General features: G+C 41.0%; 1 protein-coding gene across 5 annotated transcripts in view; it reads left to right on the top strand.

Moving 5' to 3' along the window:
- The window catches only part of THRB (thyroid hormone receptor beta), a 166,852-nt gene that overhangs the window by 67,368 nt on the left and 76,858 nt on the right, over window positions 1-22,626 (top strand). The window contains exon 1 of one of the 5 annotated variants that reach the window (XM_013171996.3): window positions 20,440-20,552. The exons of the other annotated variants lie outside the window; for them this stretch is intronic. The gene's annotated coding sequence lies outside the window, so the exon portion shown is untranslated. Of the gene's footprint in view, window positions 1-20,439; window positions 20,553-22,626 lie in introns of those variants that run through there. 5 annotated transcript variants of the gene reach the window in all.

Here is a 22,626-nt window from a genome sequence, read left to right as displayed (position 1 = left end):
TCTTGACTGAACTTTGAAATATTTATCTAGACAAGTGTGGTAACTCTTTCCTCTGTGAGCATTGTAAAAAAGAAAATCTCAATTTGCCTAAGGCTGAAGCGTATCACTACTAGAGGTAAGTCATTGTTATCTGTGGAACATTCAATAACTAATAGGTAACAATCATCATCTTATTCTATATGGTAGTTAGTTTATTTGTACCAAAATTTGTTTCATAACATCTTCATGAAAGAGGGATTTTTTTCTTAATGTGGAATGTAAATAAATAAATAAAGGCACAAAACCACTACCACTAAAACCTTTTTTTGTATACTTCTAAAAGAACTTCTTTGGTTCACAACTATAAGCATGCTTTTAGCAGTACTTTACCCAAAGGTGTATTCTTCCCTTTTTCTCTTTTTTTGTTAACATCCTGCAATAACTATACCTCAAAAGCGTCTTCACTTCCTTCCTACCTTCCCCTGTATATGAGGGTATATCTTCTGTAAACAGAGACATCAAAATACTAATCTATTGATAAACATCTCAATACCTCTGGAAATCAGTCTTGCCCTGAGATGGAGTTTGTCCATTTTTCCACTTAGCACTAGATAAAATAAATCTTAGTTGGAATGGAAATGTATTTCTACACTTATGAAACTCGTGAACTTTTACAGAGGAGTGCAATTGCTTAGTCCCCAATTTTGTTGACACTTTCTGGCTGCCGAGCATCATTGTTTGCCATTACCATAAGACTTTGCAATGCTTGTGGTAAAGGCCTTTACACCACACAATAACAATGCTACGTTTCCCTGTATACCCCTAGGTGGACAACTGGCTTTGAACAAGTGATGGTACTGTACTTCTGTGCCGTACTCGTGAAATATTAAAACAAAGCTATAAACAGGAAGAGAGGCTGTTCCGACTAGTTTTGCCAGGAGACAACATTACTAAGTTTTCTGTCTGTATAAATACTTCTTAATATAGGGAGTTTTTGGCACAGGGTGAGAGCTTGGCTGTAGAGCTGGAGTAGCTGACCTTCAAAACTGCAGACCTTGAAATTCATCAGGTGGATTATCTTCTGTGTATGGCAGAGATGTCCTGAATCAAAACTCTACCTGTCAGAAGGTTTCAGAACACTGAGTAAAAGCAAATCGAATGCTATTTTTCAACTTTTAATCTTGATTTGTTTTATTAATCTGTTGTACTTGGACTGATACTGGCCAGTCCATTTACTGCAGTACTAAAGAGTGCGTAAGTAAAGACAGATATCTTGGTAGGCAGAGTTACAAAAACCTTTTGGAAATGTCCTTTCATCTAGTGGTGCAGTTTGTGTGTGGAATACCCCAGAGGTTACTTTCTTTAAATATTCCCACCAGACTACTAACAGAGAAGGCTTATCAGCAACAAATCAAAATCATGAGGAGTGCTTTTGATTGGTTGCAGTCTGGTGTTTTGGGATGTAACTAATGTCTTGGGTCAGGTGCCGACACACTGATGTCCAGTGATACTTGATGTCACTGAATGTGCCCCATTTGGGCTCCAGACATGGCTGTAGAAGGGTGTCTCCTGTGGGAGGTAATCCCTGAAGAGATTGCTGGGAAGGTGTATGGAAGCAGGGAGCAGAGTGAAGTCATTCTGTCATTTAAACTCATATTAGTATCTTGGTGTTAGTGGTGGGGTTTTTCCAACCTTGTGCCTTTGACTTTTTCAAACATTATAAGACTTAAATATTTCTTGAAACGGGTACCAGATAGGCAGCAGGTATATCAGTCAATAAGAAATTATCTTTCAAATGATCAAAACTTAACATTTTTCCTTAGTAAATTTAATTTCCTTTTTTAACGTGAAGATTAGCAGATGTTAAAATGTCCTTTACTTTGGTTGATGGTCTCCTTGTTATAAAATTGAAGACTTCTTAGGGAGGCTCAGAGCAGTTTGCAATGCATTTCCTCTTGGATGAAAGCCGGAGGATTCCAGCATGGTCGTTCTGGCACAGTAGGTCTGTTTTATAAAAACAGGTGTCTACGTGTGTGTAATAAATCTAGTTATACTGATAAATCTGAACAGATAATTTAAAAGTATGTATTACAGTGAGCAAGACTGGTAATTTACCATGTCAATAAAACAAAATATAAGAATCATTTCTGCAATCTATGTAATGTACAGTAATTCTGTAATGCAATGGATCCTCTGTGTGAGACACTTCAACATTTCTGTTCAAGATGTTTTTGATTAGTTGTTTGTGTATTTTCTTTTATACCTCTCTGTCTTTCAGTTGAAATCTGCAAGCCTCATTTTCTTCTTGCTCACAGTGGTATCAAACAGCCAGGTTAGCCAGCTATAGTTCATGACAACAGGTGTAAAATTAATGAGGAAACAGAGAACTGAATCATGCAGATTAAAAATATATGTAGTAAACTAAAATTATCAGCAGGGTTACATTATCAAAGAGTCACTTTCCCAAATGATGTTCCAGTCTACTCTTAGAAATGAAGAAAGCTTTTTAATCGTTCTCATATCACTTACATCAGACTGTTGCTAAATTACTAAGATTCATCAGTGTCTTGGGTATTCTAGAAACCTCTGAGAAATGGACTGGCCATTTTACTGCAATGTGTTTCATCGTTAGCATTGCAACTTTTTTAATACATTTTCTTAGAAATTTTTGAGATCTCAATCCTTATATCAGCTTGATGCTCCATGGGATCAGTGTAATTATAGGCCTGCCTTCCTCCTGATCAGGATACTCAGCAAGAGCTAAGGGTAACCTAGGTAAATTAATCGCTTTTTTCACTTATTTTCAGACTGCTTTGATCACCCCGAGTTTAGGAGCATGAATTCCATGGAGTCTGTCAGAGATGCCAGATGGGAGTGAGGGGTTGTTCAGTGCATTGTCTGAAATGTATGAATTCTTTCAAACTGGGAAAACCATTTCAATTAAAGCACTTTTTTTTATGTGTCCTTGTGCAATGGCAGTCGTAGAATCTAGTTCTCTTAGCTCTGTATTGTGGAGAGCCTGCAGTCGTAAATTTAAACTTCTAAAGAGCATTAGGATCTATAGGTAAAAGACTTCATGCACATGCAAAATACTGTGAGAATAATTTGTACATTATGCTTAGATTCAACTGTAATTACATTTTGTGACCAAGAGGAGGAATGAAACACGATTTACAGCATTGTAATTGCTGTTGCTTTTTCATGCGTTTTGGCTTTGGAGCTCTTAGTGTATACTGCAAATCTCTCCCAGGTGAAAGTAATAAAGATGGCAGGAAGAAAACCATGATGCTGATGACCATACTTATGGAGTTGTGTGATAATCCATTCTAAATCAAATGATGATGTTCAATAAACAAACACCTACTGCAAAGAAAAAAAGCGCTGGGACGTCTACACTACCCACTCAGTAATACTGCATTTCCCTCAGTTGCCATATGTGTAATTTGAAAATAATTGCACCTAAATCAGTGAAACTATATTACAGCTCTAGAAGAGACAGGAATTAACTCATGGTAGTTGGTTACTGGAGACCTGCAAAAAATGCCACTACACACTGTGAAGGCACAGCATATTGTAGTCTCACCATATCTGGCTTAAATAGTTAAGAAACTGAAATGAACGGAAAACATATATAGCAATGAGTTACAGAGCTGATCAGGAGGAGCAGAGTGAATCAGGTTCTTGCATTGTGAGCTGTGGGGTTGCCAGTTTTTGCATGTATGTGGGGGAGAGTTCTGAGAGCAGGCTCCAGTTTGAAATAAAGGCTAGCATAGGGGTCGTCTTTGATGGGTCCATCATTTACAACCAGTAACAAATGTATATTTAGACAAGCAGATACTTGACATGGCTTTTTATATGTGCTTTCTTGCATGGGGTGATTTAAACTTTTATATAAAATGTGAAAAACAATGTACAAGTTTTTTTACATGTTCTGTTTCTTGTGAAATATGAAGCTTAGAATTACCAAGATATGAAACTCTTGTACCATTTTTTCTTGCAGAATTAATGTTAAGCCCTATAGTCACTGCCGAGTCAATGTGTAGAATAATAAAAAAAAAGTCCCCCAAACCCTCTGTTTTACCATTTCTATGCTCAGAAAATTCTGAGTTTTAACTATCTCATTCAGCCCATGTATTATGTGCCCAGCATTTCCGCTGCTGAAGAAGAAGATTGACTTGTTGTGTAAAAGTTGATGATACTAATTAATTTACCTGAGCTGCTTTCCTGAGTTTCTGCACAGGTAGCATGACGGGGCTGTTGACTGGGGTGGGTGACCCAGCTTCTGGGGGCAGACCCCTGAATTTGTTGAGGTAAATCTCAACAGCGTGCACAGGGCCCTTTTGAACCGTGTGCAGTACGCCATGGATGTTACACTTGTTGTATCTTTGACCTTATTTGAATAAAAATGTGGAGGCTTTACGCTTACAGATGGAAAATGAGTGGAATGAATGAACAATTGGACCAGAGTTTAATTAATTGTTCCAACACCAGCTTTCAAATGAAGTTGGATTGAAATCGTCATGCTTTTGATTTAGAATTGGACGACGATTTTAGACACCAAAACTAAACAGAAACAGAAGATCGAAAGCTACCATCTGGTTCATGGAGAACAATCCTATGCTTTTGGCAACATACAGTGCATGCATTCTCTGTAGTACTCTCATCAATGCTAAAATGTAGTTTGTAACCATATATTAATGTGTTACGCTTGCATGCATACAACCTCTAGGCTGCAGGTGCAGGCCATCCTTGAAACACTGGCACAGAAAGCAAATACGACAGGCTGGATTCAGGCAGGAACAAACCAAGTTCTTCTGAAGATAATTCCAATTTTCAGAAAGAATTGCACCAGGTTTTGTCACTGTAAACTAGATGCACTATTAGCAAGACCCTTCACAGCAGCCTTGCCTTATGATTTTTTGTTGCTTTTTTTTTTTAATAATGATGCAAGCTTTTTTTTTTTTTTTTTTTGTACCAGGAGGAAAAGAAGCTAATTAAGTCCTTTACAAATACATGTGGAATATGCCATAAATAAAATCTTGTATGAGTGCTACTTAAGGTTATAGTATTCATCTCTCAGCCTCAGAAGAAAATTGCAATTATAATCCCAGCATGATGAGTGGTTTGTTATGTGTGTGGCATGGATAGTGTGATAGTTTACCTTCTGTTGATACATTGGTAATTTACTGAATAGTGGCATGAAATACTGATTTGTTTTATGGCTGTCTAAGGACATACTATAGTTGTAATGCTCCATGTTCTCCAGAATGAAGTGGTTTGGATGGCTTCTGTGTTTTATCAGGGTCTAGTGCTATGTTTAAATGTGTTTTACCTTACAGGTTTATCAGCTTTTCATAACCCTTTCTGAGTTGTCTGAAATACTCTGCCATCCCAAATCATTCAGTCTGTGTTACAGTCCCGCAGACACCACGTCCTGACAGCTGCCTGTCCTGCGTGATCATCTGTGCTTTCATTCTCTTACGGAAAGTGTAATTAGAGAACAATGATTTAGCTTTTGGGTTGACATAATCTTCAAACTTACTGCCATATTATTCTCTTTTTATCTGCTGCTGTCATCTTATCCAAGTATTATACATACCTCTTATTTCTCTCCAGTTCACCTGCCAGCTCTCCAAGGTGGAATATCGTGACTGTTAGCAATATAAAAACTTCTTGTCTAGGAGGGGAAAGGAAGAGTTATTTCTCGTAGTCAACCTAGTGTGGGAATTCAGAGAGGCAGAATGTAATTAATTATCGAGCTTGAATTTTGGCCAAGGCAGTATTAGACTAGGAGTTATGGTTTATGAATTTCTTTCATCCCAGCGATGATAGGAGGAGCAGGAGGGAGACATGAGAGTGGGATTTTGTGCTAGCATGAAGAGTTTGGACTCGTACTGTGGCAGCATATTTTGGTTGTTACCACCCTGAGCTGTACTGCTTTATGTGTCTGTGGCAGGAGGGTGGGGGGTAAAAATGATAGCACAGCTTCAAATCAAATTATTTTCAGGATAAAAGTGGTTAATTGTACATAAATCAACCTCACAAAAACAACCAGAGCATGAAAGAGCTACAGTGCATGCCCTCTGCCTTTCACAGGCCGTTTCCAATTCACTTGGTTCTTTGTGTTGTTTTTCTGAGGCAATTCTTTTCACTTTATGTGCATCAACACGCATTTTGTCATAATTTGTTGATGGCAACTTTGGGGCCAGATCTAGCAAGTCTTTAGTAGACCATTTAGCAACTGGATCAAATGTGAATCAAGTAGTTGCAGTACAAGTGATTTTATATTTCTGATTCCCCCGTTGTCTCTAGAGCTGATTTTTGTAGGGAAGAAACGGATGTCAGTGACGAGTATTAAGACTGAATGCAGCCAGAATTGAGGGGGAGGAGAGGCCGTGTATCCACCGGGGCCACTCCTGTGCCGTGTTTCTGGGAGCTTAGGCAGGCAGCGCCAGTGGGAGTAGCTTGACGCACCGGCAAAAGGAGACTGGGGAGCAGAAGATCTGTCTTAGACAAATACATCTCTTCAGGTGCTGCAGAGATGAAGTTTTTGTCATGTTCCTTTTCACCACCGAAATATTCCAAATGTCATCTGTTACTTTACATTAAAATCATGTAGGGAAGTGATGGAGGAAGATTACTCGGGGTCCTAACTTTTCTGAATCTCTCATTTTTATGCATTTGTCTTCTGAGATGCATGGTATGTGAAGTCTCAATATGCTTCTGTTCTTAAACACTAAGAAAAATAATTCGGAGAGAATTAGATCTGTTTTTCTTCCGTCTCTAAGGAAATGCTTGTGAAAAGGTTGTAGCAGCACCGTGCTGTGTAATGGTTCTGCCGTCCTTGTGAAACGAGATGTACTTTGTCCTTTTAAAATTAGAACTACTTAAGAGATGCCGCAATTATTGTGAAATTGCAAATCATCTTTCTCCTGAGAGGAGGTGATTTTGTTCGCTGAAGGAAAGTTGGAATTAATAAGTGCATAATCGATGAAAATAGTCATAATGTCATAATGAGCATTGAAGTTCATATCTGCGGGAATAAATGATAGTGGACAGGGCAGGAACAAAAGGGGGGTCAAACTTCGCAGCCAGCGTTCTCTTTCTTCTGTCTTGAGGCTGAATTGTTGTATAACCAGGTAGTGGTGTAAGGTGTGTTTCACTGCTTAAAAGAGAAAAAAATAAATGAGATAGAAAGTGAACTGAAGATTGGAGGGGAAAAAGACAAAGAACAAAGAAAAGGTTATAATCAGTAGTTAATGTTTTAAATTAATATATTTCTATGTCTGTTTCTAAGTATAATTTCTGGGTAGTACCTTGAGCCTACAGTCACAGGAAGTCTTCTGCCCTTCTGCTCATGTCACTGGTGTAGTTACATGAGCTGTGCCTACTCCATATTGAGCAACCAGCGCAAGAAAGGTAAAGGATCGGCCAACCCTTGCTATTTCGTTCTGGCTGTTGCTTGAAAATCACTTCAGTAACCAGCAGAAGCTTTCAGGCTCCTCCTGTGTCGAGGCTGAGCACTCGTCTGCCAGGGAGGACAGCGGCTGAGGACCTCAGCAGGGTGGGTGGAGGTGTCCCGGCACTGACTGCGGTGGGCTCCAGCGGGGGTCAAGTAGCGTCTGTGTGCAGTGGTTAAAGAGGGCACAGGGATTTTGCCCACGCTGACCAAGCTGGCTCTTGTTCCTGCTGCTTGCATGCCCTGCAGCTTTCCCACCACTGGGAGCACGGCCATCTCATGTCCCCTTCATGTGTGCAAGGATGGTCAGAGGTACCCTGAACTCATCACCTCTCACCACAGTTGCGGAGGTTTGAGGTAACATCAGGTTTTTAGCTGGCTTTAATCGGCCTGCCGAAGGTGCTTCGTTTTCCCTGTTTAAAACAAGGAGGATATTGGGATTCTTGAAGGAGAGGCTACCAGATATTATTTTCTCATTGTAAAACAATGTCTTTTTTTTCCTGGCTTTTATCTTGGAAATCAGCAAACGGTTTTGGCTGATGTCAGAAACAAAATAGCCTGAGGCAGACATCCAACATGGAAAGTTTCAGCCCAAACAATTAGTCTGGCAAAATTATAAGCAAGTGAAAATTGGATCTTATGGGAAGCATTGGATAATCCTTGGTAACAGGCTGTTACAGTTGCCACCTATGTGTATTGAATCTGCAGGAAAACCTTCTTTTGAACATAGGTGCAAATAGCACACACCTGAATCATAGGATCATTAGGGTTGGAAAAGACCTCCAAGATCATCTGCTCCAACCATCCCTCTACCACCAATGTCACCCACTAAACCATGTCCCTAAGCACCACGTCCAACCTTCCCTTGAACACCCCCAGGGACGGTGACTCCACCACCTCCCTGGGCAACCCGTCCCAGTGCCTGACTGCTCTTTCTGAGAAGAAATGTCTCCTCATTTCCAGCCTGAACCTCCCCTGGCGCAACTTGAAGCCATTCCCTCTTGTCTTGTCAGTAGTTGTCTGTGAGAAGAGGCCGATCCCCATCTCCCCACACCTTCCTTTCAGGTAGCTGTAGAGAGCAGTAAGGTCACCCCTGAGCCTCCTCTTCTCCAGACCAAACAACCCCAGCTCCCTCAGCCGCTCCTCACAGGACTTGTGCTCCAGGCCCTTCACCAGCCTTGTAGCCCTGCTCTGGCTTCCAACTGTTCAGCAGATACTTCAGACTCAGTCTGTTCAGCACGGCATTCTGCTGAATTGCGTATCACTTAATTAAATAATCCTCCTTAGTGCACAAGAATCACTCTGTCTTAATATGGCTGCAGCTAATTGCATGTTGTTAAACCTGTTAGTTGGTTATCAACTATTTGCCTAGTTTCAGTTTTAGAACAGCAAACTGAGGACCAAATGCTTAGTGTCATTTATAACCATTACTACTAGACATATTAGAATAATTATAACGTGTAAATCCTTAAAAAAGTATAAAATCTAAAATCCTCAAAAATGTATAGTGAATTTATCTTATAAAAGGTCAGAAACCGAAATGCCATTGTGACATAGAAAGCTGCATTGCAATTAATTCAGGAAAACAATAACTTAGCAGAAAGCCTTCGGTCTTTATTCTTCTAATACATAATTTCGGCTATTTTCACATTGCGTTGTTCTCAGCAAGAGGCAGAGGAAGGCTTTGGCTGAATATTCCCTACCCTTAGCTAAAAAATTTTGTTGTTTTCATTACGTTTCCCTCACATAATCATTCACTATTAATTTCAAAAAGCCTTTGATACTTTTTCTTTTTGCGTGCGTGTCCTAAACAGTAAGCTGATCCAAAACAAAATGTGATTTATTGCCCTATGACCTTACACCCAACTTTTCTTTCTGGAAAGCAGCATATGAACCTGGGTGTTAACTGCAGCTTGAGCACAGATAACTCTCCTCCTGAGTATGCTGCTCTGGCTGCAGCCCGGGACATATACCCGTTTATGGGGACAGTCTTTTCACAGTGTTACCAGTAGAGCTGTACACATTTGGGTGGCCTGATTGAACCCAGAAAATCGATGTCCAGCGTTAAACAACTGGATTTGGGACTTGATTCCAGGAACCCCTGCTACTTAGCTCTCTGGTAGATACTTGCTGTTTAGGGCATATAAGAGGGAAAGAATTAAAAGAAAAAAATAAAGCAGAGCATGTGGAAATTCATTGTCTGTGCATGGCACATACGATCAAAGCCTGCTGGAAACCTTTCATAAGAGAAATGATGCGCAGTTAAAATGGTAATTTGCTGTCTGTGTAACTTCTGTAGGGAGAGGAAAGGTGGGCTGCTGGATCTTCAGATGGTTGCAGTGAGAATGGTGGTGACTTTTCTGGTTTTACTCACTGTCCTGGCACAGGATGATGGCTTGGCCAAGCTTTTCCTCCTCCACCAGCCTTTCAAAGTGTGCAGAGCCCAGGATCATTTTGCTCAAGCACGATGGCACCATGCCTTGCAGTCAGTCCTAGCATGATGGGAAGTGATGGGAGAGAAAATGAGAAGGAGGCAGCAGTGGGGCAAGGAGAGAAGGAGTACAGCCATACTGCAGTGTTTTGTGGAGCAAAGGGTCACACAGCAGGGGAGAAGCTGACTCTCGTGCACTGAGATCTGCACCACACGTGCCGATCGTGGTCAATGGCCTCCCCACGTGCAGGTCTGCATACTGCAAGTGGTTAAGGCTTGCCAGCAAAGGACTGACTCTGGATGAAAGTGAAGGCTGACTGTTTTTGGCAGAGGATCCCCACTCCTTGCAGAGCCACTTGGAGACTTGCAAAGACCATGAATCTTGCAGTCTTTTCCTTTGTGGGGCTTTAAAGGTGGATGGCAGATGGAGTAAGTTCCCTTGGTTATTCAGTTCCGCAACTAAACCTGCTTTTCATTTGTGCCTGTGTGAGCTCATTCATTTGCATTCTGGTACTGCGCTCTCTTTCTTTTTTCTTCCCTTGATTGTCTTATTGTGGATCCCCCCGGTCCAGTATCATACCTCTAAGTCCATGCAGACGTGGGGTGGTGATACCTGTTCCCCGTACAGGCTGGTGGAAGTGTCGGCAGTCCCATGGAAGGGGCTGTGAGGGCCTGAATCCAAGATGTCACTCGAGGGTGAAGGCTGTGTCCTGGCAGGTGCCCTCAGCCCGATGCGGGGCCGTCTAGACACGTTAGCCTAACGAGGACTTCATACCGAGCTCAGCCCTTCCGTGCAGGGCAAGGCATGCTGGCAAGGGACCAGGACTTCCCAGCAGTATCATCCAGCCCTGCCCAGGATGTGTTAGGGCCTCGTAAACCTCTTATGCCTGTTCTTAACATAGTTCTGGGTGGCGGTGGTTGGTATTTTCATTTGGAATGGCTGATTCTTAGGTTCCTTCAATAGTTTTGTTTCTAGCATTCCTTGCTACAGTTTATTACATATATTGCATATTTAAAACTTCCCTGTGGTCCCCACTGTTCTGCAGCAAACTGTACACCCCAATAGATGGGGTCTGCACTTTCCCACAAATTCTTTGCCCCATCTGTTTTCAGATTAAGTGATGATGGAGGAAGAGGGAGGGTGCAGGGAAAGAATAGCATAATAAAACTCTTCTGTTGCATCACTTATAATTCTCAAAGAATGTTCATAAAAATTGATGTTGCTTCTCTTCAAGCTTCTGGGGGGCACAAATCTTTAGTCAATTAAACCCTTATTTGGGGATTATTTTTTTTTTCCAGCAAGACTTTTTAAATGTCTTTATGCTGTTACATGTGTCTGGTGTCATTTTACTAGCTAAAATAATCAGACAGCTTTTGCATATTTGTAGGTATATACTAGATAAGCAAGTAAGAATAGGAAACATGAAAATATTGTTCAAATTAGGAATTAAAAGTTGATGTAATCTGAATGTGAACCACCTGAGCTGGAATTGTCTGACTAGCTTAGGTCGTGCAATGGGAAAAATCATGAAAAGGAAATGTAAGTATATTTGAAATACTTTCCAGATAGAATATTCAGCAATTCTGGGTAAAGCAGAATATTATCTAAAACTCAGTATTGTTGTTTTTTTTTTTTTTGATCATCCCTTCCATTATTACAGGGTCAATCAAGATAAAATAAGATCTGTGAGCCTTCATTCCCTGCTAGCTGTAAAATGCTATCCTGGTAATTTGTTCTTGAGCAGGTGAATGTGGCTGTTCTTACTGTAGTCCTAATTTTCATTTTGAATAGAGATACTAATCTGGCAAACTGTACTTGATTTGTATTTTAAAAAAATAACAAAGACGAAACAGACTGGTAGAATATAGGCCATATAGGAATAAATGTATCTAAAGATATTAGATCCTTTTCATAACAGGTCATCCCTTTTTCTCAGTGTAGTTTGTGCTACTGCTTTTTTCCCTCCTTTTCAGTTCCGTTGAGGGCTGGTATCCTGAGAAGACCTCCATTCCTTGCACTTTGTGTCTGACCTCCCAACAGCAGTACTTGTTTACCTAGAGAGATAATTGTTTTCTGGAGAGCATCCAGCTGATAACTTACTTTTTCATTAGACCCCTTTTTCCTATTAGTTATCTCCTGTTAGTCGATCTGTGTCATTTGATAAAACTAATTAGGTAATAAAAGACTGTTTCTGAACTCCTCCCTTTAATTTTGGCATGGTGAAATGTACTTCTTGGCACCTTACTCTCTCCTCATAAAGACAGCCTTCAGTTGACAAACAATTTTAATCCAAAAGAAAACAAGCCAGTTCACTCATCCTCTCTTGATATATCTTTTTGCCAAAACAAAATAGTTCCTGACAAATTATTTGTACCGAAGATAGTGACATAACCCTGGCTCTGTTTTAGAGTTTTGCAAATGTTTGCAGAGCATCTCAGGAGGCCGGACTAAAAATACTCAATGAAACCATTCAGCATTCTACTAAGAGCGTTTTGTTTCCTGGGGCTTTCCTCCCTTCAGAAAGTGCCCTCCCACAGCTGCGTACCATTTATTAGAAGGTGATGCAGCTATAAGGTAGAAGCATCACATTTTATAGTTTGTATGAAAATTTAGCCTAATGTTTACATGTCCTTTTTGGAAAAAGGAAACGTGTCTTGTTAAAAAGCAATTCCAGTGAAAGGAAGGTTTATTTATAGCTTCAAGATGAAATACACCCATGCAAAGAGAAAGAACCTCATCAGGTTACCCTTTTTTTTCAATTTGAAGGTTTGAAGTGTCATGATATGCAGCATTTCAAGGACAGATAGCAAGGAATTGCCATTTCTACATGGTCAATGATCTCTGTTAGATCCTAGTGTAGTAGAAATTGCCCAAGGATGCTGGTGGATTTTTTTTGTTGTTGTTGCTGCATGTGTGCACCCCAGGAAGAAGATGGTCTCAAAGCTTGTGGAGTATGGAAATATCCCTGTTCACCTCAGATTCTTAGATGAAGCTAATTGTCTAACCCCACATGCTCTGCTAAGAAATTGAGATCTGCAGGAATCACTGCAGTGCTCCAGAAGTTGGAAATATGCCTTGGATCCATAAGGGTCCTAACACCCAACCCACCTGAAACTGGAGGGAAAACATTGTCCGGGTTCAAAATGTTTTAGAATGAGCAAATCGGTTCGTGTAGGGATTTCCAAAAGTTGGTATCTAGCCTGGCTGATGCTACACGTGACCTCCCACTAGGTCCAGAGCAGCTGACAGAGGCCAGGGAGGATACTAGAGGTCATGTGTGGACAACTGAGTGGGACTCGTACCTAGTCTGGGTCTCTATCTCAGCATAATCTCAGCTTAAAAAAAATTTTTCCAAGCCAGTGAAATTAGACTAATAGAAGGATCTCTTCAGAATCCAGCCTGTGTTTTACACTCAGATATGTCCTGTCTCTTAGAAGAGTGACTTCTGCCTGTTTATTGTTTAGTGTTAAATGCAACCAGCATTTTGGTCAGGTCTGAAGAAATGCTTTGATATTAGTTGCATTTTTCCTGTGCACTAGATTTACTTCCATGTCAGAAATGTGAACCGTGGGGTTGTTGAGAATCCTTTTTGCTAGCAGAGGTTTGGAGTACTACATCTTCAGGGAAGCAAGAGCCCCAGAATAACAGGATATGAAATTTTAAAATCAGTGGTACGATAAACTCAGATAGTATCAGGGTATGTGTGTAAGTGAATCATATGATAAATAAATTACGGGAGCGATAGTGAGATGCAGTTACAGCAGTAAGAAGTGACTGATTTCAAATGAAAGAAAAAATGAGGTTGGTACTTCTGTTTGTCCTAATTGGATTTGGAAAAAGTTTTGACTTGCTTTCTGCTCCTGAACATTTTTTTGTATCCCCTCTAAATGCATTTATATCCAACTCTGACTCAGGAGCATTTAGCTAAGATGCCTGAAATGGTTCTTATGCTCTGGCACTGCTGCTTTTCCTATCAGGAACACTCCTGGGCTGTTGAAATTTATGTAGACCATAGTAATGTAAGCTAAAACTTTTGGCTGTTTTGGTGAGTTCACCTTGTGTACTCAAGCGGATTTGATTCTGTGTTTCTAGTATTAAACACAGAAACTTCCAAAGCAAGTGCCAGTTACCACTGCTAGTGAATTATAGTCATGGGCTGGCCAGCTGTGGTGTCAAATCTGATAACTACCTTATACTCAAGACCAAGCCTGTTTACCTTGTGTGCTTTCATTTAATATACTGTCCATTTTCACTTCAGGTTTCCCAGCCCTCCTGGCTGAAATTCAGTGCCACGGGAAGACCGTAGGAAAGCCCTGCATGAGTTGTTCCAGTGCCGAGTGGTGCGTTGGTGGCTTACATCGAGCGTGGCGTCGCTTGTGTCTTACTGTGGGCAAATCCTCCAGGAGTGTAGATTTGCTAAGAGGTAGTGCTGAGGGTCTCTGTCCCCAGGCAGCTCTGCAGTGCTCAGCAGCGTGACACCCATCCCTGGGCAGGCTGAGCGCTGTCTGCCTGCCCTGCGATGCATCAGGGTGCCAGAGGTGCTCCTGTCGGCAGGGGCTTGGGCTCTTGCTGGCCTGACACCAAAACAAGGGCACAGACAGGGAGCAGAGGAGGCTCCAGCACAGTTTTGAATGGAGCTGCTACTGGTTTCTCTGCCTCGACTAAAGGTTGAGCCTAAAAAATTCCGCATCTGTTGAGATCATGGCAGGGGACAGAGACTGCCCGGCGTTTGCAGCTGCCATCCTGCCCTGGGCAGCACGGCAGTAAGTGAGAAGGTGCCGTGGAGCAGGAGCGCTGCTGTGGGCATCCTGGCAGGAGCTGGCGTAGCACTTTGCTGCTTTTTTGTCCGGACAGGGTGAGAGCACTCCCCTGCCCACTGCTGGTCCGTGCTGACAGAGGGTACCAGGGACGGGACACGCAAACCTCTTCATCCCCAGCCGGCTCACAAACGGAGGCAATGCGCTTTGATACAGCGCATCCCTGGCAACACATATGAAAACTCAGCTGTTAATGTACCGTGGATTAAACCACTAATGTCCATATTTTCACTCCAGTCTTTTATATCACAGACACAATACAGGATGAAGAGTGCAGAGCTGGAGGTGTTACTGGTGAACAAGGAGAGCTGTGTCCTGCTTAGCTGGTAACCTTACAGCTTCTCATGGATTCATGAGAGGTCCTTACACAGTGCGCACGTAGTTGCAGTGACTTCTGCAAGGTTTCTTATACTGTAAGGATTTCTGTTTTGCCATTAGATTTGTTTAAGGTTCAACTAAGTTGTTCCTAGGTAAGGCAATTCTTGCGATTTTTTCTGAATGGACAAATCACAGAAGTACCTAAACCTGTTAGGAGGTTTTAAGGGGAAGAAATAACTTTGTTTCCCTGTTGTGCTAATGTGAGCTTTGTTGGCAATTCAGTAGTGAATAACATTTTGAAGTGCTTTTGTCTGATACTAAAAAAATACAATCTTTTCAGACATATGCCAAAGTTACATGGAATACAAATAAAAGCTAAAATTCAGCATATCTCTTGCAAAGAAAGATGAAAATGGAAGGAAAATATACTAAATCAAGGTGCAAGTGAGATGTGACAGTGGCTTTCTTTGTGAAATTTAAGGCAGACAGGGAAACGTGATAAAAGCTAAATAATAGCTAGTACTAGTAAACAGTATTTGTCTTCAAAGGGCCATAAAGACTTTTATGAATTCCAAAAGATCCATCAGAGGGAGGGATGGTGGGTTAGTTTACAGATACTGCAGCTGAAGCAAAGAAAGAACTGTCCATAGCAGAGCCCGAATGAGATATGACTGAGGTACTCCAGGTCTCCAGCCTTGTTCTCCAGCTGTTTGACCGTCACACCAGACTGACACCAAAATGTCAGGAAGGTCTACAAGTTCTTTCCAATTTTTAACTTGTTGAGCAACATCGGTTCTCCGTAACAGACATCGTTTGTACCGCAGATGCATAAAAGTGGATTTAGCGTGTCTGCTTCCAAATATATTATATTTTTAGGAACTGTAGAATTTTCCCCTGTTCTTAACCATTTCCTGTGGTTTTATTTTGGACTGTGATGCATGAAGAAGGCTATTTGTGTGATGTAGGTATGAGAATAGAAATTGTACGTCCTGAGTTTACAGATACAGGTCAGGATGATGATCAGTCCTTTAAGCATGGTAAGAACAGGTGAATTTCCCCATCTGCAAAAGAATGTTTGTCTTATCAGAAGCATGTAGGAGGTGTGAGGCTGTGCTGAGATTTGAAAGCAGTGTAGGATCCATGTAGTAAAAGTGATGTTAAATCAGTGAGAACGGTGTGATGGCATCCACCTGTGGTAAGCAGTGAGCGAATTAAGCTAAATGGAAACAAGACAGGGTGGAATGACTGTTAAGACATGGAGGTAATTGAGAACAATTAAGTCTGTGTAGACAAGATCTACATAGGCTATTTGGACTGAGTGGTATTATATGAGTAAAGCATGCAGGATTAGACCCATTGTTTATAGGTTTACCTTGTGCTTTAAACTGTGTGGATGAATGGTGTTACACAAATGTTAGTCATAATTATTATTTAATTATGACCACATGTTTACTTTGAACATAGTCCTATACTTAATATGTAAGGAAGCCAGGATAATACTGCAGCTTTGGTGTGCGAGGCCCTGTTTGCTAAGGAGCGTTTCGCTCATGGCTTTTCCTTTTGAATGATGAAAAAGACTTCCCAGACTATGAAGCTGCACTGGTTGTGGTATGTAATGGGCTTTAATAAAAATACCATCAACTAGAACATTTTGAAACAGATGTATCTCAGATAGCATTAATTTTAATTACTTAGCATTTTATTAAATGTGCTGTTTGTATATCACTTCAAGATATCTCAGATGCCAGTATTTCATTCTGGTTACATTGAGAGTGCAGAAAGCAAATCTCATGGTATGATTCATAAGATGAGCAGTGCTACAGAATTTCTATAATTCATGTGTTGCTACTTGCATTTGCATTTAAATCTTTAAAATGTTATAAAATTTCAGATTCTTTAAACATTGATCTTTTTTTTTTTTTCATTTCTAACAAGAATGAAGTTATTCCTTCTTTAACCCCGTTTTGAGGTTTTCCTTTTCTCAGATCTTCCATTTCAAATGCTGTGGAAAGCTTGAGATAAGTCTGTGGGTGGCTAAAGATATAAGTAGTGAAAAGAGCTTACTTTTTTTTTTCTTTCCTTTCTTCTTTTTTTTCTTTTTTTCTTTTTTTTTTTTTCTTTCTTTTTTTATTTTTTTTCTTTTTTTTCTTTTTTTTTTCTTTTTTTCTGTTTTTTGAGGAACCTGATAAGAAGCATAATTTGGAGGGGTATATAATGTGTCCTTGGTTGCAAGAGATAGGATGCTGTTCTATCCCTGTTACTAAGTTAATGCTTCTTATAATGGAGAATTTTAGCCTTTACTTTAGGCTACTTCTAGTGCTTTGATCTGAGATATCTCACTCTGCGCCTGGCGTTTTACAATGATCATGAGCCCTACTGAGAGGGAAAATGACCTGTTTGAGCAGAGGCACAGTAAATGGGCTCACAGAAGGGACAGCCCGGTTGATTCAAGAAATACTGGTCTTTCCTTCAATCTAGGAAAAGGAATCTTTCTGTTCCTGACTCCCTGTTCCCAAATCCTGTACAGTGACTGCAGCCCATGTTTTTCTCATGGTTTAAGGCACTTACTTCATAACCTGTGTGCCAGGTAACCCCCCCCCAATGTGCTTGCCCCTCAGTACACCAGCTTGTGAACCCTGCTCACCAGCACATAGAAGATGTCCTGTGAGTCTTCTGGCCACGTCCAGCTTGAGGAGACTTAACGCTTAACCATGTTCACCAAAACCACGTACGTCTTCTGTGTCTCAGGCTTTCTGTGCTTTGGTAGCCAGCATGGATTCGGAGTTGTCCCAAATGCCTGTTTACTTTGTGTGAAGATGACATTTCTAATGACTTTAAAAAAAAAAATCATTTAGAGTAAATGTGCCTTTTCTATTGGAAAAGGGGAAGACATAATGGCTCCAGTAGGAAAGAAGGAACTTCAAATAGACTTTGAACACCTAATACTTTTTTCTCTATCCCCCCGTTTTTATTTTTGAACTTTCATATGGAAAGACATTCTGTTCTAGGTGACCATTCCTACTTGAAAACAAAGGATTTTATTAGAGGTAATCTGTGTTTTATTTGAAAAAATTTCTGCAAGGAAGTTTGGTTTTGAGAAACTATCTCACTCCTTTGGTTTATTATTTTGGTGCAGAAATGAAGGTAAAAATGATTTGTGAATGCAGTTTCCTTGCGAGGGCTTGAGTTTCTGCCCAAGGCTGAAGCGTTCCTTTGCCTTCCCCTGTGTTTTTCCAGCTCTGCCATAGGATTGACTGTCTGAATATTGTAGCGTCAACAGCTCCCTGTATTTTCACTTGATACAGTTGAGCAAAAGTTTTGACATTCAGCTGAAATGTTTGAGGAGCCATTACCAGCATAATTCTGCTTCTTAAGTAAATCTCATCTTGGTGCTTGAAATCTAAATGGATTAATATTTTTAATGTCTTGTTTACAATGCTGCCTATGAAAGCCTGTATTTGTCTACTTGCCAGCCTTCCTTCTTGGCCAGGAACCGCTCTGGCTTGAATCTCCACGCTGGGCTCCCATCCATTTTCCTTGAGTCTCTCTGGTTCCCTCCCTTTTCCTCAGGGGTTCTCTGGAAGATTGTCAGAAGGGCTTTCATTTCTTGAGCAAGTCAGCTTTTCTGAATATTTCTGTCCCAGCCCTGAATTTTGGAGTTTGCCAACCAACCACAGACGATTCGCCGTGGTGTCGTTACAAAAAACACCTCTTTTCTCAGGTTTTGATGAAAACAAGCCTAAAAACGAACCAGTGTTAGCTTAGCCAGCGGACAGAAAAATTGGTTAAGAGAAAAGAGGCCTGCACTACATGCGCATGTTGACAAGGTGCTTAGCAGGAGTAAAGGTGAGCCGGCAGATAAATCATACCGTTGATTATACACATTAGAGCATGCTACAGTATTTTGCAAGCAGAGCCATGCTAGCTAGCAATGCCAAAAAAAAAAAAAAAAGTAAATTGTGACCACTAGGTGCTGTTGCTGTATCAGCAGATTTTCAGGGGTAGATCGAGCAGTGCCATGAGAAGAGCAGCTCTGGTGGCCTGGGAGGAAAGGTGGCTTGGAAGGAATTGCTGAGGGTCTTCAAGGGTAGGCAGGCTCTTAGAGGATCATCGGGAGGCTGGCTGAGCACAATACAAGGCAAAGCGCTAGAGCAGCAAGCAAGCAAGTTATTAGAGAGTAAAAAACAAGGGGGGTATGATCTCAGACTACATTACGGTGAAATTATGCAGCTGTAGGTATGGTGAACCCTCACTTCTGAGCAGGCCAGCAAACCCTCACTAGTGGTTATTTTGATATGCGATACCCTGATGCTAATCTAAGAAGTCGAATGCAAAACCAAAGAAACCCCAGCAACAATAACAACCCTCAGCCGAGTGCGGAGCACTTGGCAGCCTCGGCTGCCTTCTCAGACACTGGGAGTGAGTGTGAGCGGTGACGGGATGCGAGGTCCGTTCTCTGGGGCGGCTGGAGCTTCACGGGGTCCCCACAACTGGATGTGTGTGAGAGGAAGAGGAGGCATCTCCCCATCGCAGCGCTGAGACCTGTAATCAGACACCCCCTCCCCAAAGAGACAGAAACTTCGGACGAGGGACAGCCTGACCCCGGGAGCAAGTGAGTGACCGTGCGGCTGTGCCTGCAGGATGCTGGTTTTCAAAGGGACTCCAATTTCTGATCCTTAACCTGCCACTGCATTTTTGAAGCATGATATTACTCAAAACGAGATGGATTAACAAAGCAAAGTGATCTTGAAAAACTTTCATGCCAGATATAGGACCTTGCAGATACAGATATCCTTCATATTTTGTAGACTAGAGTGCCTGGCACTTAAAAATTGTAATAGCACTAAAGAGGTAGAAATAGCAGGGATAAGGGAAAAGGAAAATTGGATGTAATAGTTGAAACAGCCAGCTGTTTGACTTCCCTCTATACATTATCGATCATTCTCTCTGCTTTTCAGAAATTATTTCAAGTGAGGGATTCTCAGTATTTAAAGGGGAAAAAAAAGGAAAAGCCGCCTCGCCTGTTTCAGACATCAGGATTGCAAGATGAATGTGCAAACACAAGCGTGTGAGTCAGGAAACATGCCAGCGGAGGTGGCTGCATGAGCGCGTCTGTAGGTAAACAGAAATAAAGTTAATTGGCAGTTTTCTTGTATAGCACGGGTAGCCGGAGCCCTGCGCCGTGGAAGAAATTTTCTTTTCCCATTATCCTTCAACGTTCTCTTGGCGGGATTGTCTCAAGGGAAGTGAGTGAGTCAGAAAATATGCCAAGTTCATGTCACGGCTGTTTCGGCATTTCTTTCTCTCACTGGCCTCCAGGAGCTTTATTGGCAAGTGTTTTTAAAGGAAATGTTGGCACAGGAAGGCCTTATTGTTTATGTCATGAAAGTCTCTTGGCGTCTTCTGCCTTGTTATTTTCTGCCTTAAATGGGGAAATTAGGAGTGGGGGGGACTGAGAAAGGAAAAGACCAGAGAAAAAGAGTATCAGCTTCCAGGCTGTTGAGGGTTGCTACCAAACCCGTGCTCCCTACGTGCGGATGTATCGTGGTGAGTCCTCTCTCTGCTTTTTCTCTCTTGCTGCTCCGCAGGCTGTGCTGCAGCCAATGGATCCGTTCCTAAATGTGCGTTTCCTCTTTGTGCTCTTCAAGATGTGGCATTCAGGAAGCTTTTTGAAAGGCAGAAGGCGGCAGAGATCTCTTGGGCTCCCCTCTGCCAGAGCAAGAGCAGGGCGGACGCGGTGCCCAGCCTGGGTCACGTCGCTGCCACCTTCTCGATGGGCTGTCGGGGACAGTCTGTCAGAGGCTTTCAGTTCCGTCAGGGGCTTGCGTGTAAAACACGGTGTGATTTATGGGGCTGGGGGTGGGGGGGGATGTGACTTCTGTGGAACAGATGCGGTGGGTACGGACAGGAACAATAGCGAGATGCTGACATGGTCAGAAATGCTGCTTGGGGAATGTTCAGGCAGAAGGCAAGATCATTCATTTAAATGTAGACATATTCTTAACCAAAAAAAAAAAAAAAAAAAAAACGAAACCAAACCACCTAATTCATATGCACTTAGGCAATTTTGGCACAAGATAAAAGCATACCAAAAAAAAAAAGTGTCCAGGGCAGTAATATAAGTTACCATAACCTATTGCCCTTAAATTAGGTGAGAGTTGTAAAGGATGCTAAAAGGGAATCAAATATTAACATTTCAAAGAATGTAACAAAACTTGATATTTTGTGACTGGGAAAGTGAAAAGTTAACTCCCTGCCTGTGATATGTCCTGGCAGAAAGACTAAACTAGGTTCATTTTTATCCATGATATTTGCCACACAAATATCATTGTGTGTGGAGCTGAGATTTAGAATAAGAAGTTCTTTCAGGTTAACACAGCGAAGATATGCTGTGTTAAACATAAAATCCCATTTCTTCTGGTTTTGTTACCAGCAGCAAAAAATAAATAAAAATAAAGCATATTTCTCTAAGCTGAATATGGACAAACTGACATCTTAGCCACTTTTCTTTGTACCCAGTTAAACTAAGGATTGTCTGCTGTGGGATTAAATACCTATTTCAAGACTGATGCAGTTTTTGTGATGCCTCTTCAAACACTAAGTATTTGTTGGTACATAATACATCTTTTTATTGTGGCATCTCACATTTTGGTGATGCTTTTTTGGAATGCTCTTTTTCAAAGAAAATAGGGATGATTAATCTTGGCTCTTAAAACCTACATTGTTTCATTTTTCAACTCTTTCATGTGTTTTTGTTTTCTGTCTTACCTATTTATGGGTTTATGCAAAATTCTGTAGTGTATAATAGTTTAATCTGTGAAAGCCCCACCCCCCCTTGCTCCCCCTTCTTGGATTTGTTTTGACCTTGCCTTCACTTTCTGTTAAAACACATGTAAAATTAAAGAAGGCTATTGTAGAGTAAAAGTAGTGTTTGTTTTGTTTTGTTTTGTAGCGTGCATTTCTAGACCTGAATATTCTTAGAGCTTGCTATTTTTTTTCAGATTTGGGATCTTGGTCAGACAGTTAGAGGAAAAATAACAGACTGCCAGCATTAGAATACAGGGAACTGGAACCTGGATTTTGCTTGGAAAACATCTCCAGAAAGAGTAGCTTTGGCTTTTACTTCTTTGCTTTCAAGTATTTTTAGCAAGGTTGATCTATAGGAATTATTTTGTAAAATTAAAACTGTGGAAAACAGTAGGAAAAAAATCACCCTTGTAGTAAGCATTAGCTGACTTGTATGTAATGTCTTTGAATGAACACAAAACTGTAACAATATAGTCACTTTTAAAAGGAAATTCAAGTTGTTTATAGTATGCTACAACTGAACTATTTTCAGTATGTTGCAATTATTGTCTAGACTGACAAGCTTTTTCTGTTTTTCTCCGTGTATGCATATATCATATCTTGTGAATATATTTGAATAGTCATAACCATCTCAAAAGATAAAGTCAGTAATATTTGTTGGAATATCACTGTGGATTTTCCTTCTGTAAGGAATCATGCATTTCTCTGTTCTAGCTGATAGAAACCTTTGTGCTGTGTTTCTTGCATCTCATGTCATAACATGAGAAAAACCAAACCATAAAACAGGGTGTGAGTAACTGTACTTTGGCCTTTG

Source organism: Anser cygnoides, chromosome 2, assembly GCF_040182565.1.
Source record: "Anser cygnoides isolate HZ-2024a breed goose chromosome 2, Taihu_goose_T2T_genome, whole genome shotgun sequence".
Lineage (NCBI taxonomy): Eukaryota > Metazoa > Chordata > Aves > Anseriformes > Anatidae > Anser > Anser cygnoides.
Note: the sequence above shows the minus strand (reverse complement) of the source record. Positions and strands in the feature narration are given on the sequence as shown.